The 17,717-nt window shown below is 42.1% G+C and overlaps 1 long non-coding RNA gene across 1 annotated transcript; it reads left to right on the plus strand.

Annotated features, from left to right (window-relative positions):
* The first annotated feature begins 811 nt into the window (after nt 1-811).
* Nucleotides 812-12,718, plus strand: LOC129620382 (uncharacterized). The gene is made up of 3 exons (XR_008698501.1): nt 812-1,040; nt 4,921-5,138; nt 11,888-12,718. It is a non-coding gene; the product is annotated as an uncharacterized LOC129620382 (long non-coding RNA).
* The last annotated feature ends 4,999 nt before the right edge of the window (nt 12,719-17,717 follow it).

A 17,717-nucleotide genomic window follows, 5' to 3' on the forward strand; every position in this document is an offset into this window, starting at 1 on the left:
TAATACTTCACTCTAGGATGGACAACATTTTCTTTATCCATTCATCTGTGGATAGAAATCTGTGGATAGGTTGTTTCTGTATCTTGGCTATTGTAAATAATGATACAGTTATTCATAGACTTGGAGAAGGCAATGGCACCCCACTCCAGTACTCTTGCCTGGAAAATCCCATGGACGGAGGAGCCTGGTGGGCTGCCGTCCAAGGGGTCGCTAGGAGTCGGACATGACTGAGCGACTTCCCTTTCACTTTTCCCTTTCATGCATTGGAGAAGGAAATGGCAACCCACTCCAGTGTTCTTGCCTGGAGAATCCCAGGGACGGGGGAGCCTGGTGGGCTGCCGTCTCTGGGGTCACACAGAGTCGGACACGACTGAAGTGACTTACCTACCTACCTACCTATTCATAGACTGCACATATCTCTTTGAGATCCTGATTTCAATTTTTTTAATATATCAGAAGTGGGGTTGCTGGATCATAAGATAGTTTTATCTTTAAAAATCTCAATAAATTTAAAAATGATTCAAATCATGCAATGTTCTCTTACCACAATAGACTTAAATTAGAAATGAGTAACATCTTACTTTAAACCAGCTAGAAAATACAATGTTTTCTCACTAGCTTCCTCATAAGCTCCAGAATCGATTCTCACTGGATCAGTTGGTCATGTGCTTCTCATTCCACCAATTACTATGCTAATTGGCCAAATCTGTGTCAAATATTCACCCCAAACACATGGGCCAAGAATAGAAGAGAAATGGCTCTCTAAAGGAATATCAAAGTAATGTTACCAGAGTAAGGATTCTGGGGAAAGCAAAATTATTAGCTATCCACTACCAAAAGCTACTAGAATTAATTAGTGAGTTTAATGAGGTTGCAGGGTACAAGGTCAGTATTAAAAATGTATTGCTATTAACAACAAACAATTGTAAATTAAAAGAAATGGCATACCAATAACATTAAAAATATAAAATACCTAGGAATAACTTGCAAGAGATGTGGAAAAACTTACACATTGAAAAGTGTACAAAGTAGAAGTGCTGGTAAGTAAATGATAAAATATGTTGCATTGAATCAAAGTTAACTTTTGGGTCATCTCTAAGAATTTGGATGGGGAAACAGTGGAAACAGTGTCAGACTTTATTTTTCTGGGCTCCAAAATCACTGCAGATGGTGACTGCAGCCATGAAATTAAAAGACGCTTACTCCTTGGAAGGAAACTTATGACCAACCTAGATAGCATATTAAAAAGCAGAGACATTACTTTGCCAACAAAGGTTCGTCTAGTCAAGGCTATGGTTTTTCCTGTGGTCACGTATGGATGTGAGAGTTGGACTGTGAAGAAGGCTGAGCGCCGAAGAATTGATGCTTTTGAACTGTGGTGTTGGAGAAGACTCTTGAGAGTCCCTTGGACTGCAAGGAGATCCAACCAGTCCATTCTGAAGGAGATCAGTCCTGGGATTTCTTTGGAAGGACTGATGCTTAAGCTGAAACTCTAGTACTTTGGCCACCTCATGCGAAGAGTTGATGCACTGGAAAAGACTCTGATGCTGGGACAGGAGGAGAAGGGGATGACAGAGGATGAGATGGCTGGATGGCATCACTGACTCGATGGACGTGAGTCTCAGTGAACTCCGGGAGTTGGTGATGGACAGGGAGGCCTGGCGTGCTTCGATTCATGGGGTCGCAAAGAGTCAGACACGACTGAGCGACTGATCTGATCTGATCTGATCAATCAAAAGCTTCTGTGTAACTTAATCGTAAGTAACACATTCTGCTTATACTGTAAAAGGATTTGCTGCTGCTGCTGCTAAGTCGCTTCAGTCGTGTCCGACTCTGTGGGACCCCATAGACAGCAGCCCACTAGGTTCCTCTGTCCCTGCGATTCTCCAGGCAAGAATACTGGAGTGGGCTGCCATTGCCTTCTCCAATGCATGAAAGTGAAAAGTGAAAGTGAAGTCACTCAGTCGTGCCCGACTCTTAGTGACCCCATGGACTGGAGCCTACCAGGCTCCTCCGTCCATGGGATTTTTCCAGGCAAGAGTACTGGAGTGGGGTACCATTGCCTTCTCTGGCAAAAGGATTTACAGGATGTCAAAACAAAGGGACTTCCGAAGTGGCAGTAGTGGTAAAGAACATGCCTGCCAATGCAGGAGACAAGAGACGTGGGTTTGATCCCTGAGTAGGGAAGATCCCTTGGAGGAGGGCATGGCAACCCACTCCAATATTATTGCCTGGATAATCCCATGGACAGAGGAGCCTGACTGGCTACAGTTCACAGAGTTGCAAAGAGTCAGACACAACTGAAGCAACTTTGTACACACACACGTCAAAACAAAGAGTTTAAAGAACTGATGAGATTGAATAACCAGATATGGAAATGGCCATGGGAGTGGGTAGATGGAGTTCCAGCCAAAGAAAGATCAGTCCAGGATTTTACTCCTGGCTTTGCTGCTACTGGACACTGACAATACTAGATCCCACTTCTTCCTTCAGTGATTTTTCCGATCTCCCCTGTATCTTTGCCACACCCTCTCAACAATCAAAGTTGGTGGGATCAAATTCCTGGCCAAGCGGGTACCCTTCCTGTCAAAGAGTAGGAAGCGGGAGGTTCTGGCCTCTTCTGCCACGGAAAATGGGACCCTGCCTCCTACCAGCCCTAATACGATGAAATATTTCTCCCAATAACAAGGCGGTTTGAATTACGGTTTTTTTTTTTTTTTTAAGGGAGACATAGATCTGTTATAGCATCTTCTGATTCCTGATGATTACAGGATCGTTTCAAATTTTCCCAGTGGCTGAAATAATGCAAACAGTACAGGCGCTTATTAAACTGCGGCTCTTGCATGATTGGAGAAGTCTGGAGAGGGCCATTATGTTCCCTGAAATTGTATGTAGAATTTTGGGACATGTGGCTTTCTCACTGGGGCGGGGGAAGGAATCTCGAAGGGGCCCACAATGTATTAAAAAAAAAAAAATACTACGTGGAACGTTCTATAAAATTACTTTCTCCTAGTGAAATTTCCTTTTGTTTGTTATTAATTGTCACTGGTATTACTTCCTGTATCCATTAGATGGCGGTGTTGCATGGCGTTTTCAAACCAATCGCAAGCATTACAGACATGAAAGAAAAAGTGCATTTAAATGGCACGTTTAAGTGGCACGTTCTCAAGATGATTTTAGGGTTGGAAAGAATTTAAGAAATCACAAAGTTCATGATTTCCCACACACCTCCCCCCACCTCTCCACCCCCACCCCCCCACAGGTGAAGAACCTGTTGCCCACAGGTTAAGGGAGAAGTCTGACTGAAAACAGGTCTTTGGGAAAATCTAAAGAATTCCCTGATGGGAAGGAACACCTGAAGCTTGGGCTCTTCTGTCATAACACATTGTACGGATGTGCGTCTGGCCGCTGAGGGACTGGAGTGATACTGGTTGCAGACTTTGACTCTTTAGCACTGAAACATTTGTATATTTTAGTTACATTTGTGACGAAAGCCTGTCTTTCTCCCCTGAGGCAGAAGGGATCTTGGTAATGCCTAGAGACTTTGGTTGAGGAGGGAGCTTGCCCAGAGCCTTCCTTTGACTAAGCTTCTTTACTGCCTTCGCATACCTTGCAGTTATGTGCTTTATGTTCTTTCCACAGCCAAAGGTAACCCAGTAAATGTGTGTATACGGAATATTGATGACACATAAGGAACATACTATATACTGATGTTTGGATTCCTTCTCAGACACGAAGAGAGAGGAAACTCAAGTCAAATGGGGAGACTACTTGGTCAAGGTGGCTGTATAGATTCTCTGTAGTATCCCTTGTGTTCAGTTCAGTTCAGTCGCTCCGTCGTGTCCGACTCTGCAGACCCATGGACTGCAGCACACCAGGCCTCCCTGTCCATCACCAACTCCCGGGGTCTACCCAAAACCATGTCCATCGAGTCAGTGATGCCGTCCAGCCATCTCATCCTCTGGCGTCCCCATCTCCTCCCGCCTTCAATCTTTCCCAGCATCAGGGTCGTTTCCAATGAGTCAGTTTTTAACATTAGGTGGCCAAAGAATTGGGGTTTCAGCTTCAACATCAGTTCTTCAAATGAACACCCAGGACTGATCACCTTTAGGATGGACTGGTTGGATCTCCTTGCAGTCCAAGGGACTCTCAAGAGTCTTCTCCAACACCACAGTTCAAAAGCATCAATTCTTCAGCACTCAGCTTACTTTAGAGTCCAACTCTCACATCCATACATGACTACTGGAAATCCTTGTGTACAGACCACTAAACAAATTATGAGGAGGAGCTGTGGCATGTGCTTAGGACCCACCTCTGAGCACCCAAAATTCTTTTTTTCCTGACCATGTTGTGAGGCTTACAGGATATTAATAATTTCCCTATCAGGGGTCTAACCCAGGCCCATGGCAATGAAAGCCCTGAGTCCTAACCACTGATTTTCCTGGGAATTTTCCTTTCCTCCCAGAATTCTTGAAGTGCCTAAGTCTCCAAAAGGTGTGCTATTTTTCCCTCCACTTCCTTATTTTATTTTTTCTCTGATCCTTTTCAATTTTGGTAATATCCTCAGCCACACTGTAGCCAAGACGAACTAAAGTGCTCACCGTTTACACCTCTTTCCACTACAGCTAATAATATTGAGTCAATAAAGTATCTTTTAAAAGAGCAGTCTTTTCATTTGCACTGATAAACGTATGTAACTATATCTAAAATTCAATGCTGTGTCTTAAATTTCAGTAAGTGAAGGTCACTATGATGGATAGTTCTTGACTCTACTGATCACTCTCATTTCTGCCCAGGATGCTGGCTTTTATGTCCTCTGACTTCGTGCTGGGTTTGGCCAGTGGGAAGCAACAGCAAGAAATAGGAAGGTGAGAAGGTAGAGAGCTGAGAAGTTACTTCCCTATGCCTGTCTTCTTCCAGGTGGCGCAGTGGCAACAAATCTGCCTTTCTGTGCAGGAGACGCAAGAGATGCAGGCTGGATCCCTGGGTCGGGAAGATCCCCTGGAGGAAGAAATGACAACCCATTCCAGTATTCCTGCCGGGAAAATTCCATGGATAGAGAAGCCTGGCGGGCCCAGTACATGGGGTCACAGAGGGTCGGATACAACTAAGAACACATACACTCTGCTAGATCACAGGTAGGTTCCCTGTGTCCTCGATCCTTTGCTAGAAGTCGTACTTTCTGTCAGATAACTCTGTCCTGCAGTTGGTTAGCTCCTGTCAGATAAGTCTCTCCTGTCTCTGGGACTTTGTGGTTTCCAGCAGGTTCTTGTTCCTTTGGGTCTAGGGAAGGCAGAAGCTTCCTGCTCTGGCAAGTCCTCAGGTGCTTCATTCTCCCTTGTTTTTTTCTAACCCTGCCTTCTCCTCTGTAAACAGACCCTTCGATTCAATTGCTTCAATCTTTTCATCTGTTTTTACTCAAAACCCCTGACCTGTTCAGTGAAACTATTCAATTTCTATAGTATGAGATTCCTTATAAATGTCTGTTTGTGATGTTGGATTTATATGTGAATTTTCAAGTTGTAATGCTGTTGGATTTATGTGTCAATTTTCAAGTTGGAATGTTAATGGTCAAGTTTTATTAGACTGAGTTTGAAAACATTTATTAACCTTAAACATTAACCTTTAACCTTAAACATTATTTAAGGTTAAATAATATCTTTGAGAGACAACATCATTTGAACTAAATTAGAGAGGGATGCTCAGAGCTGAGTCTTATGTCCTCTGATACTGGGAAAGGGACAGATTTCAAAATACACAATAGTGGATTAGAGAGAACCCCACTAGTAACTTTACCTTGATGCTATAAGGAGTAATCATATGAGTCGATCAAGGAGAAGTAGTTGTCTGCACCACATTTCCAAAAGTGAAATATTCCAAAAACAAGAAAGGAGATGATGTTGAAAGGTACCAAGTGCCTACAAACTTTATTGTTGAAGATCTACTGGGATAATTTTCAAAATGGCCAGGATCCTAAGAGAATGCTGCTGCTGCTGCTGCTAAGTTGCTTCAGTCATGTCCGACTCTGTGTGACCCCATAGATGGCAGCCCACTGGGCTCCCCCATCCCTGGGATTCTCTAGGTAAGAACACTGGAGTGGGTTGCCATTTCCTTCTCCAATGCATGAAAGTGAAAAGTGAAAGTGAAATCACTCAGTCAAGTACGACTCTTTGCGACCCCATGGACTGCAGCCCACCAGGCTCCTCCGTCCATGGGATTTTCCAGGCAAGAGTACTGGAGTGGGTTGCATTGCCTTCTCTGCCTAAGAGAATATCAACATGTTTATATAACAGAGAGTTAATGAGTTTTGTTGGAAAAGAATTTATATTAAGCCTAGGTTTCTATGTAAAGGCCAAAGAAAAAAAAAATCAGAAAACCAAAATCTCCAAGAAGGGAAAGTGATGTTTGTGTCAAAGATACTCTAAAGCAGGTTGTTTTGACAATAAAATGATTAAGAAGTGAAATAGGGTACTAGTCAGTGCTATAATATCTTGAGGAAATGTCTGATTTTGGTTTGAACTTAGAGAAAGAGGAAGAATGAAAAATTTCTGAAGTCATTTTCTTACATACATCAGTTCAGTTCAGTTCAGTTGCTCTGTCATGTCCGACTCTTTGTGACCCCAGGAATCACAGCACGCCAGCCCTCCCTGTCCATCACCAACTCCCGGAGTTCACTCAAACTCATGTCCATCGAGTCAGTGATGCCATCCAGCCATCTCATCCTTTGTTGTCCGCTTCTCCTCTTGCCCCCAATCCCTCCCAGCATCAGAGTCTTTTCCAATGAGTCAACTCTTTGCATGAGGTGGCCAAAGTATTGGAATTTCAGCTTCAGCATCATTCCTTCCAAAGAACACCCAGGGCTGATCTCCTTCAGAATGTACTGGTTGGATCTCCTTGCAGTCCAAGGGACTCTCAAGAGTCTTCTCCAACACCACAGTTCAAAAGCATCAATTCTTCAGCACTCAGCTTTCTTCACAGTCCAACTCTCACATCCATACATGACCACTGGAAAAACCATAGCCTTGACTAGACAGAACTTTGTTGGCAAAGTAATGTCTCTGCTTTTTAATATGCTGTCTAGGTTGGTCATAACTTTCCTTCCAAGGAGTAAGCGTCTTTTAATTTCATGGCTGCAATCACCATCTGCAGTGATTTTGGTGTCCAAAAAAATAAAGTCTGACACTGTTTCCACCGTTTCCCCATCTATTTCCCATGAAGTGATGGGACCGGATGCCATGATCTTCGTTTTCTGAATGTTGAGATTTAAGCCAACTTTTTCACTCTCCACTTTCACCTTCATCAAGAGGCTCTTTAGTTCCTCTTCACTTTCTGCCATAAGGGTGGTGTCATCTGCATATCTGAGGTTATTGATATTTCTCCCAGCAATCTTGATTCCAGCTTGTGTTTCTTCCAGTCCAGCGTTTCTCATGATGTACTCTGCATATAAGTTAAATAAGCAGAGTGACAATATACAGACTTGACGTACTCCTTTTCCTATTTGGAACCAGTCTGTTGTTCCATGTCCAGTTCTAACTGTTGCTTCCTGACCTGCATATAGGTTTCTCAAGAGGCGGGCCAGGTGGTCTGGTATTCCCATCTCTTTCAGAGTTTTCCACCGTTTATTGCGATCCACACAGTCAAAGGCTTTGGCATAGTCAATACAGCAGAAATACATGTTTTTCTGGAACTCTCTTGCTTTTTCCATGATCCAGCGGATGTTGGCAATTTGATGTCTGGTTCCTCTGCCTTTTCTAAAACCAGCTTGAACATCTGGAAATTCATGGTTCACGTATTGCTGAAGCCTGGCTTGGAGAATTTTGAGCATTACTTTACTAGTGTGTGAGATGAGTGCCATTGTGCAGTAGTTTGAGCATTCTTTGGCATTGCCTTTCTTAGGGATTGGAATGAAAATTGACTTTTTGCAGTCCTGTGGCCACTGCTGGGTTTTCCAAATTTGCTGGCATATTGAGTACAGCACTTTCACAGCATCATCTTTCAGGATTTGGAATAGCTCAACTGGAATTTCATCACCTCCACTAGCTTTGTTCATAGTGATGCTTTCTAAGGCCCACTTGACTTCACATTCCAGGATGTCTGGCTCTAGGTGAGTGATCACATCATCGTGATTATCTGGGTCATGAAGATCTTTTTTATACAGTTCTGTGTATTCTTGCCACCTCTTCTTAATATCTTCTGCTTCTGTTAGGTCCATACCATTTCTGTCCTTTATTGAGCCCATCTTTGCATGAAATGTTCCCTTGATATCTCTAATTTTCTTGAAGAGATCTCTAGTCTTTCCCATTCTCTTGTTTTCCTCTATTTCTTTGCATTGATCGCTGAGGAAGGCTTTCTTATCTCTCCTTGCTATTCTTTGGAACTCTGCATTCAGGTGCTTATATCTTTCCTTTTCTCCTTTGCTTTTCACTTCCTTTCATTTCACAGCTATTTGTAAGGCCTTCTCAGACAGCCATTTTGCTTTTTTGCATTTCTTTTCCATGGGGATGGTCTTGATCCCTGTCTCCTGTACAATGTCACGAACCTCTGTCCTCCATCCATAGTTCATCAGGCACTCTGTCTATCAGATCTAGTCCCTTAAATCTATTTCTCACTTCCATTTACATGCATAGTTTACTCTAATTCTGTTTGATTATTTTTCCCTAAACACTTTTTTTATACTAAATAAGAAAAGGAACTGGTGAAGCAAATCTGGAGATATTCCATGATTTTCATGGTTTAGGTAATTTCTGTTTTCTGTATCCTGCGATGATCAAGAGTTGACTGGAGGTGAAAATCATGTTGAAAATCTTTGTCATTGGGTGAGTTCTTTTCGTACTTCCTTGATTTCCAGTATACACAAGTTATATAATGTCTTATCATTATTTCCTATAGAGAGTCTGTTGTCCAAAGACAAGGTATTAACCTCTGCCTTTACTTATCTGTGTGACTTGGGGCAAGTTTCCCAATGTTTTCAGGTTTTGCCCTTAGAAAATGCAGATAATGTATACCTCATAAGGTTGTTGTAAGGATTAAATAATATTTCACAGAAAACACCTGATTTAGAGTCTGGGACAGAGAGGGTATCCTAATAATATATTGTTGTTGCTAAGACAATGATGAGAACTCATAAGTAACATGATCATGCCACAAAGAATGCTTCCTTCACTGAAGGATTTTGTCCATCCTAGGTGCTAGCCCACTCATGACATCTGTTACATTATTCTACATTTTAAAAATTAGCTAGCATAGCATTCTGCTGGACATTTTATGCATGGGAATAATTAGAAATTTTATTTTTGGTTCATTTAATGGCCTCTGAGCATATGGAAGCCTTCTAATTCACTGGCAATGAGTTCATAAACTCTGCTGGATCTACATCTGTGAACCTACAGTACACATCCTCTGGGCATTTAAAACAAACTTTTACTTGGTGATAATTAATAAATTTATAATTGGAACTAAGGGAATGTGATGTATCATGCAAGGAGAAGCAGAAGCAGCAAGTCAGAAATTCATGTGGCTATAAGGGACAGGCTATTAGAACAAAAGGGAAGTTTGAAGGGTGATTTGACCTTGGCTAACATACTAGCATGTTAGATTGATTATTCCCACTCCTTTGTGATGATAAAATGAGTCTCCTTCATTTAAGCACTGATCATCGATGCTATGAACGTTATCTTGGTTTATTAGGCTAGTGGTATTATGGGAACTCCGAATTATTAATGATTAGTGCTTAAGTATTAAATTCATACAGAATACATCTGCAGCCTTTTAAGGAAAAGTGATGTTCACATTTTCTTTGAAAAATTGTTGCTGTGCAAAGTCTTATTCCTCTATATAATCCCTCTCCTTTAGTAAGGAAGGTCTCTGTATATAGTTTCATAATCATTCTCAATAACTTATCCAATATTCAGTACAATTGCATGTACCCAATGGTGAGTTCAATGCATACAGTGATTTTAAAGGTCTTCTCCAAGTTGTTTTGCACTAAATATTTTATTACAATAATTATTTTTAGTATTCAGGGGCCAGGAATCTTTGTTTCTCAGAGATTATAGGTTGTAGTGCCCTTCAGAAAGTCATGGCTTCAGAGTGAGTCTGTCCTAGTAAGAATAGTACCTCTGGCTTCATTAATTTCTTTTGAAAAATGGAGAAAGGAGTGAGAGAGGTACATGAAAAGAATGTTGTTTTGATAACTTTTCTTCCTTTTCTTTTTTTTCCCTATGATGAATGTCTAAGTGTGATCAGAGGCCATGTAAAAGGCTTAAGGCCAACACTGCCTCCTACCCACTATTTCCACCGGATATCTCCAAGGAAACAAATCGCCATGTCTAACTACCAAGGTCACCATTTGGATTCCCCCTTCCCCCACGCCTCACCCCCTTCCTCTTTTGATTTCCCAGCTTAGCAGATGATACTCCAGTTTATTTAGATGCATATGCCAGGAGCTGGGTGTGATTCTTAATCTGGAGACATCCTTCTGCTTCACCTTCCACAACCACAACTGACCAATGTACCTCATATCTTTCAAATGTTTCTCTCCGTTGTTACTGCCCTTGGTAAACCATCCTCACATTTGACCCGTACTTAAGTAGCCATCTACTTGGTCTCTCCATTTCCACTTTTCCATTCCAATCCGTTTTCTGCCACTCAAGTGATCCTTTAAAACCATGTTGGATTACATCACTGACCTATTTCAAATCTTTGCTGTGGGCACAAAGTGTATCTGATCTGGCCCCTGCTTGTCTGTCCAGGTTTGCCTGGCGTCTCCTTTACACTGGCTGCATGCTGTCTTAAAGTCCTTCAGCTGAGAGGTGTTCCTCCCCACAGCAGGGCTCCCTTCAGTCCACACCTTCAGCTCTCAGAGCTAAAGTTCCTCCTGGAGCCTCCTCAGATAGTTCAGGCTTGGTCAAATCCCCATTATGTGCTTTTATTGTACCAGATATTTTTCCTTGGACATTTATCAGACATATCAGTGTTTGCACAATTTCTCTCCTCTCTGCTTGCACATTTCTAGGATAGTTCTAGGGGCTTCCGAAGTAAGAAGGTGAATAGTAAGAGGACACCATTATCTCATCAGGCATACCCTAACAATTCTTTATTTGTGCTGAACCTAAAATTAGGAAATAGAAGGAAACAAATGAATGAACCACTTAATCAATTTTAAAGGATAAAAATAGGCTCCAGGGTAGAGTAAAATCTAGGACAACAGTGTTTTAGAAAATACAATTGAAGATAATAATGCCAAAGGCACACAGTAAATGAAGCCCTTTTCAAAGCAAAAAGGTTAAATTAAAAACTTTCAGGCAGTTCAGGGAATTTAAGAAGCATATCATCTTGCTGAGCAAGTTGTGACTAGGGGGGAATTCAACATCTGTTTGGGAACTTGTTTTCCATTTAGGTCTCATAAAACCAAATCCTGTCATTTAAGTTTCAATCCTTTGAAAAAGCAAGCCTTTAACAATAAAGGTGCTTTGCTTTATCAATTTCCTTTCACTTGGGATGACTCTCAGAGTGCAAATGATGTGTAAGGAGGCTACAGTTCTCTCCTTAAGCTAGTTGAAGATAATTATTAATGCTAAAGTTGGTTGTGTTTCCAGGGGCTCACTAGTGTGCTCTTTAGCATTTTTAATTCTATCATGGATCAGACTGGGGAGGAGGAAAGGTAGATTCGTGTTTTTTTTGTTTGTTTGTTTGTTTTTGTCCTGTTGTCTAAACTTAGATAGGTCCCATTTCTGAAGCATTATCATTTTTGGAATTGAGAAGAGAGAGCTGAATTGAGTCATCTAAGTTTACTTTCTGTTAGTTGGGTGTAGAAGCCTTGTGCATGCCTGCCCTTGCTCCCACGTCCAGGAGGTCATATCTGTTTGAGATTAATCCACTCTTACAGGATAAATGCTCTGAAGCAGACGAAGCAACCAACAGACAAATGCTCATCCCCATTCAACACTGCTATAAAGTATAGAAAATGCTTCACAACGGGTCTAAAAAAAGAAGTTATCACTGTTTTCCAAGTTCATTCAAGTACTGAAATTTCACTAGGCACTGAGGTAGGTGCTGACACATATATTATTTCACTTCATTGTTAGTATCATTGTTTTCCCCAAAGTTCCAGTGGGAAATTAAATGATACTGTAAGCCGTTTGTGGGTGAAATTGCTGCCAAATGCTTAGAGGAGATTCAGAGGTTTAATTCAAGACTGAAGCGCACCTACCTCAAATGCTTTTTCATTCCAGTTCAACTGGTGGTGTTTTTGCCTCATTCCTTGAATCTTCCACAAAAGGTCTCAGGTCTGAGACTTGTCACTGTGAGCACTAGAACAGTGAAGACATATTTGAAATCTACAAACTCTGCAAAGACACCAGGACTGACCTACACTTGTCAAAAAGTCCATTTGTTACATTACTAAGAAGTTTGCATCCCAAGACTTGAAATTTACCAACTGCTTATAAAACCCTTAAGAAAGAATAGCCAGATACGAGGATGCACACAAGAATATTTTATGACAATGGAGAAGTGCATCTCTGAAGCTTAACTCTTTGTCCTCCATTCAGATGAGATGTTGACAGAGGAGCCAGAAGGAAGAGCAGGTGTGTGGGGCTTTCTGGATGACTGGACCTCAATATGTATCTCTAGTCATATTCCAATTCCATATTTAAAAAAAAAAAACAACCTTTTTAAGGCTGCAGGTCAGAGCACCTACTACCTCAGTTTTTAACCCTTACTCCAATTCATTTGGAAAGGCATTTGAGCCCAGAGGTGATGTAATACTGCCCAGACAGTTCAGAGGCCAAGCCTGAAGGCACGCATATGATCTGGTGTAAGGACAGGAGATGAAAGTATAACCAGAGGAGTCTCTAACATAACCATCAGGTCCCTTCACTCCCCTTCCTCGGTAAGGAGTTGGGGTGAGCGCCAGGAGATGTTGGCTCTTCTCTCTCCCTGCTTCACAGTGTAAAGCTTCAACGTCTTCTGCATGTTTAATACAAGTCCACATGATACCATCTCACTGTCAGGATGTTTTCTGAGGGGGCAAGGAGTTCACTGAGTTCAGTTGGCACCAAGAATGGAAGTCATCCCCTTGGGAAAACAGGGAGAGCGCCTGAGTCAGTGGATGTTTCTGTCAGATGTGCTCAGGTGTTCGGGTCCCCTCTGCCTCCTCCGGTACAGGATGAGGGTTTGGCTACCCAGTGTCTGTTGCCACGGACCACAACCTCTGGGGGTTCACAGCTGAAGGTATGCCGTACTTTTTCCACAAAGAAAATCAGTTTTTTAGTAGTACAGAATCTAGCATAGGAGTATGGTTAAGGAACGTTTCATATTCAGAGCCAGGACAGCTCTGCTTGTGCGCTCGTGCACGTGTGCATGTGTGTTTATGTTGTGGTAAAATAATACATAACTTAGACTTTTCCATTTTAACAGTTTTTCAGTGTACAGTTCAGTGGCACTGGATACATTCACAATACCGTGCAACCATTACCACACCTTTTCCTCATCCCAGATTGACACTCTGAACCCATTAAACATTGACTCCCTGGTCTTCCCTTTCCCCAGGCCCTGGCAACCAGCATTCTCCTTTCTGTCTATATGAATTTGACTCTTCCAGATACTTCATAGAAGTGGAATCATACAATATTTGTCCTTTTGTGGCTGGCCTGTTTCATGTTTTTAAGGTGTATCCATGTTGTAGCGTGTGTCACAATTTCCTTTGTTTTTAAGGATAAATAATATTCCAGTTTGTGTATGTGTGTGTGTATACAAATATAAACACATATATATGCATCACCATAATTTGTTAATGCGTCTGTCAATAGATACTTGGTTTGCTTTGGTCTCTTGGCTATTGTGAACGCTGCGGCTATGAATACCAGAGCGCAAACGTCTGTTACCGTGAAAAACTACACGTCTACAATTTGGGGTTGGAGCATTATGTATTCTTATTTGGGTTAGCATTTTCATCCTTGAGGAGTGTCCCAGCACAAGAGAAAGGAGGATATTCTTAAGTGTTTGACTAGAAAAACTGGGCCCGGCCTGGTACTCTGAAGCACAGAATTCATGAATTAATGCTAGTTTCAAAGTTTTCTCTGATGACAAAATCTTTCTGAGTAGTATGCTGCCAATTAGCTTTTGAACGTGTTGGTTGGTTTGACTTTCCTAATCCTAACCGATGTTCTTGACGTTTGTTGGGCTGGGGGTAGTTTAATCAAGATAAATTGCCTGCTTCTGGGGACGATGAGGCGGATGCCGCAGGGCAGCCGGCACCACCTGCAGTACCGGATTTGGAGCCTCTTTTCAGCGTGGTGGTCTTCCGAAGATGCAGGACACCCTAGACCTGGGCGTTGACCGTGTTTGGACAGCTTGGGGTGCAGAGGTCCGCCCGCACGACGCAGTGCAGCCCCGTACCAGGGGGAAGCAGGAGCGGTAGTAGTCGCTTCTGGTGGCGCAGCTCCAGTGGACACGACGCACGAAGGTCTGGCGTCTGGCTGCAGACCTGGCCGAGCGCAGTGGGCGTCTCGCTGGTGAGCCTCCTGGGCGGGAGCATCACGGGGGCTGGCTCGGAAGACCTCGCAGAGGCGGTCTCCTAGCGGAGCGCGGTGTGAGCCTATTTCCTTGGGCAATGGGCTAACGGGTGATAGAGACCTTACATAAATTTAAGGGTTTTTGTACATTTTCATTCTCTGGTTCCAGGAGCACATGATCTTTATCTATTCATCTACTGATGGGCACTTGGGTTCTCTGTCTTTGTTTCTGTGAATAATGCTGCAGTCAATACAGGGGTGGTGGGTATCTTTTTGAATTGGTGATTTCATTTTTCTCTGGATAAATACTCAGAAGTGAAACTGCTAGATCATAAGCTAGTTCTATTTTTAATTTTTAGAGGAATCTCCATACTTTTCCACAGTGGTTGTGCCAGTTTACATGACCATCAGCAGTATACCTGGGCTCCCTTTTTCTCTGCATTTTTGCCAACATTTATGGTTGGTTGTCTTTTTGCCACTAGCCATTCTGACAGCATGCGGTGATCTCACTGCAGTTTTTATTTGCACTTCCCTGATGGTTAGTTACATGGATCACACTGCTTCTGTTTGGTGTGTTGTATTCCTTTTTCTGTCTTCAGGAGAGCTGAGATCTTAGGCATTTGCTTCTGCTTGCTGTTGTCACTGACACCAGGAGAAAATGGGAAGATAGTTTATCACCCCTGAATGTCCACACGACTAAATACACTGTAAAATGACAGTGACCATGGTAAAGGTTTCTCAGAAATGAAGTGATACCTAGGCAAACTGTTGCTAAATGATGGAAATAAAGTGAAGAGCACTTTCTGACATTATGGTAATTATCCCTTGTAGTTTTATCTTAGTAGTAAAGACGTATATATCTGCAATGTGTGCTCAGTCACTTCAGTTGTGTCTGACTCTTTGTGACCCTATGGACTCGACCCCACCAGGCTCCTCTGTCCATGGGATTCTCCAGGCAAGAATACTGGAGTGGGTTGCCATGCCCTCCTCCAGGGGATCTTTCTGACCCAGATCCACTATTAATCAAGAGAAAGGTCAATTTAATAGCTCATGAGTGGCATATGTTATAAAAGGATGTCTTCAAGATTGAATAAGAAAACTTTTTTTTTTTTAACCTCAGGGGCTTTAATGAACTTAATTTATCTATCAGAGAGTTTTACATAGGTATTGGAGTATAGCTGCTTTACAGTGTTGCATTAGTTTCTGCTGTGTGGAAACATGTTTTTAAAAAAGTAGAAGCAATATTTGCATGTAAGAATAATGGAAAATATGCACATGCTTATTGATGTTAAACATGAGTGCAACTGGGATACTATTCTTAAAAAAGTCTTGTATTTTTCTGTTTTGTCTCCTTGCATGTATTTTTCTTCTACAGCCTGAAGGATTCATATGGCTGATGGTGGGGATGAAATTATAGGATTGTTACAGTAGGAATATAAAGAGAAAGAAGGAATTCAAATTCAATTTCTGCCATATGAAACAGGATTTTGCATTAAGGCAACAGGCTTGTAAGACAAACTTTATTGAGGAAGAGACAATTTTCTCAAATTTAGCACATCAAGAGCAAAACAAGGGGGGGTTTGGATTAGAGTATCCGAGCTTCTTCAATAAAGGTAAACAAAAATAAATGTCCATCTGTGGCTATTCCATGAGGCATATGGCCTCAAGGATGAAATGAAATCCTCTTGTCATGAGGGATTATGGAATAAAGATGGAGGAGAGAGGTAGAGTAAATAGTGAGAAATGGAGTATTTCCTGCCATGTCAGTAAACAAAAGATATCATAGTCATTAGTGGCTGCAGCCACAGCCTGTGGAGAGCTACTGAGCCTGAGAGAACTCAGCGAAGAAGGAACACTTGCCATCTAGCAGGCATCAGACTGCAACCACTCCCAACGGCTGAACCCTGAGGAACCTCAGGATATGAAAACATAGGATACTGGTCACAAATAGCTGAGGTGCATATCAGAGGAATGATTTCAGTAAACCCAGCCTCTTGCATCTTCCCATACATAGAAAAGCACTACATTATTTAACTTGCAATTTCTGGTTTTCTTCAACCGTAATCTATTGATGTTCTGATTACCTGCCCTTTGTTGTGAAACTCATATATATCCTAGCTCCCCCTTCAACTCCTCAGAACAGTTCTCTCAGTGTGACTTGAGATGCTACCTTCCAGGCTTGAAGTCCTAAAAATTCCTGCAAAATGAAAGATTACCCTCAACTTTTATGTTGTGAATATTTTTTAAGTTGACGGTAGAGAATGAGAGACATCCCAGTCTCTCCTCTCTGGGCTAAAATATGTTAAATAATCTAAAGGAAATGACAAGATCAGGGACCTATGTCCCTGATTGGCATTTTGGTGTGGGAGTAGGGGATTAATTTTGTAAGTTACAACCTAATTTATGGAAGTTGATGCTGTTTAGTCTCTAAGTTGTGTCTGACTCTTATCTGATTCCATGGACTGTAGCCTGCCAGGCTCCTCTGTCTATGGGATTTCCCAGACAAGAATACTGGAGTGGGTTGCCATTTCCTTCTTTAGGGGATCTTCCTGACCCAGGGATTGAACCCACATCTCCTACATTGGCAGGTGGATTCTTTACCACTGCACCACCTGGGAAGCCCCAATTTGTGGGAGAGACAACATCAAATTAAACTTGGTGACTTAGTGGTTTTAGTTGTAAAAGAGGGGCTAAGCTTAGTTTTCTCACTCACCTTTCGTTCATGGCCTAGACAAGAACCAGACACTTCCAATATTCTTTAGGAATGACAGAAAATTTTGCCATTTGTTCTAGGTGTGAATAGGGGAGAGTGGGAGGAAATTACCATGTAGCTGAAGACTGCAAGGCAGAACCCGTGGGCCAGGATCATACAAGAGACACACACTTCCAGGGGCCAAGTAAGCCAACAAGTAATGCTAGGCCCACAACAAACCAAAGACACCAAGCTACAAACTATACCAGGTGTGTATTTCTATTGTAAGTGTTGGCAGAGGGACAAGTGACCAGTCTGACTAGTTCAGTCGATCTAGAGGTCAGAGAAACAAGAGGACACCATTCAGATTATTAGATCCTTTTGTCCATTGCCATGAGCAGCGCCCCATCTGAGGACAAGGGTGGTGGATGCAGGAGTTCTGAAAGTCTGGCCTTCGCCTGAGCCTGAGAGTCCCAGTAGATGTTTGTCTGTATCTCCAATATGATCCC

The sequence above is a fragment of the Bubalus kerabau genome, chromosome 10 (genome assembly GCF_029407905.1).
Source record: "Bubalus kerabau isolate K-KA32 ecotype Philippines breed swamp buffalo chromosome 10, PCC_UOA_SB_1v2, whole genome shotgun sequence".
Taxonomy (NCBI): Eukaryota; Metazoa; Chordata; class Mammalia; order Artiodactyla; family Bovidae; genus Bubalus; species Bubalus kerabau.